We start from the raw sequence: 1980 nt of genomic DNA, 5'->3' as shown, positions 1-1980 counted from the left end.
TATCCTTTTTGCTATAGATCAGTTTACTCACCTCCTTGTGTGTTACCAGATCAGTTAACTCTTAAATTAGAGTCACTCCCAGGCACTACCTCATTTTTTAACCCTTTCTAGTACACTTCTTCATGCAAACAGTACCAACTCTCTTGACGCAAGAGAACTAATATTTTCCCAGATGAGTCAGGGTTGTCATCGTTCTGTTAAACTGCTCACTGCTTTCAGCTGAGTCATATTCATTTCCCCACTTCCATTTTGCTTTATCTGACAAGTATATGTGGCTAAACATTTTCTTCCTTTTAAGCAGTTGTTCCTTAGTTTAACAAAATTTTATTCCTGAAGAATCACCTCAGGTGCTCCAATGCTGGGAAAAAAAATAAGAGGAAGATAGAGTAAACATTGTGCAAACAAAATAGAGTTAGCTAGTATTTGTAGCAGGTAACCACCCCACTGAACCTACCAGTACCAGTATCAGATGACGAGACATTTGTGGCACTATGCAAAGATCTATCTCCACATCAGGAGTTTGAGATTCACCTGCCATTCCTTAGGTATCTAAGATCCCTAAGTCTGTGGTCATTATCTTGAGTTCCCCTCATAGAGAAAAGAGAAAAAAAGTTGTTATGATTTATGTATCTGTAATCAGGTTAATCTCATCCCATCAAGCAGAGCAAATGAATTTTCAGAGCTGCTCCTTTAAAGCCCTCTTGGGTGAGACTCTGGATCAGACGTAGATATAATTTTCAGAGGGTTAACATTAGAGATAAACCTCAACCTATGCATTTGGAATGACTTTTCTATTAAAAACTGGCCTTTTATATCTATTTATATCTATGATTATATTATAGATATTATATTATAGATATTGTAATATATATCATATATTATATTAATATATTATATATATTATTATTATATCTATTTATATTTATTAGGAACTCAGATTTGGAAAAATAACCCCATACCAAAGCGTCTTTTGCATACATCACATGAAGACTGTTCAAATCTCCATCTTCTCCTGAAGTTACTAGGAACCTATCTTTATTGGGTCATTAGTTCTGATAAACTTACTATTTAAGTTAAGGAGCAAGAAATGTTCCTGCATACTCTGACCTGTAACTGTTTTGCTGGCGAGAAAGACTACACAGATTACACACCTGAGAATGTGCCGTTGCAGAAGAGGAATTCTTATCAGAGTATGTGGTGTACAGAGATACTCTAGTTCAATTTTACTTCACTCTTCTGATTGTTTTAGGAAGAAAAAGGTAAAAACAGAGTTCCTGAGAGACTACCGACATTTAGGTGGAAAGGGTACTAATAAATACTTGATACTTAGTGTTTTAAAAAGACTTGAAAGAAGAAAAGGCAAGCAGGATTGGCTTGGATAATATACCATGAACTTTAGCAACAAAACAAAACAATGAATGAATGAGAACAAATCTACTCTAAGGAAAAACCTCACTAGAAAGTAATGATCAGAATATGATAAGCCCAAGCTTACAAAGAAATCCAGAAAGGCAAAGGAAGAACGTCATTAGTTAACTTCCTCAATATATTTTTTCAAAAAACTCAGAGTAGCCCAGACTGGAAACCTGAGCACAATTCTCCGTGAGTCAGGGTACAGTAGTGAGTAAATAGGAAAGAAATGAAAATCCTTACATTACTGAGCTGGAGGACTGTTACCATGGTAATGATAAACTCCCAGCCAACCCTGAAGTTGTGAGGGATTTGCTGCTCCGTCTGGATGCATATAAGTCTATGGGGCACAATGGGATTCATCCCAGGGAACTCAGAGAGCTGGCTGATGCCTTCACAAGATCTCTCTCAATTATTTTCCCATAGTCTTGGGAATCTGGAGAAGTCTCAGTCAAGTGAAAGATGGCAAAGATCATTCCAATTTCAAGAAGGACAAGAAAGAAGACCCTGGTAATAACCAGCCTGTCAGTGTCACTTCTGTGCCTGGTAAAATTATGCAGAAGATTATTC

At 36.7% G+C, this 1980-nt stretch overlaps 1 protein-coding gene across 3 annotated transcripts in view; it reads right to left on the bottom strand.

Annotated features, from left to right (window-relative positions):
• Positions 1–1135, bottom strand: part of LOC106035751 (interleukin-5 receptor subunit alpha-like) — a 47239-nt gene extending 46104 nt beyond the window's left edge. The window contains exon 1 of one of the 3 annotated variants that reach the window (XM_013180791.3): positions 1–1135. This exon is cut by the window's left edge and continues 293 nt beyond it. The gene's annotated coding sequence lies outside the window, so the exon portion shown is untranslated. The other 2 variants (XM_048081158.2, XM_013180792.3) reach the window with 2 other exon arrangements.
• Between the last annotated feature and the right edge of the window lie 845 nt (positions 1136–1980).

The sequence above is a fragment of the Anser cygnoides genome, chromosome 1 (assembly GCF_040182565.1).
Source record: "Anser cygnoides isolate HZ-2024a breed goose chromosome 1, Taihu_goose_T2T_genome, whole genome shotgun sequence".
Classification (NCBI taxonomy): Eukaryota; Metazoa; Chordata; class Aves; order Anseriformes; family Anatidae; genus Anser; species Anser cygnoides.
This window is presented reverse-complemented; position numbering and strand designations above follow the sequence as displayed.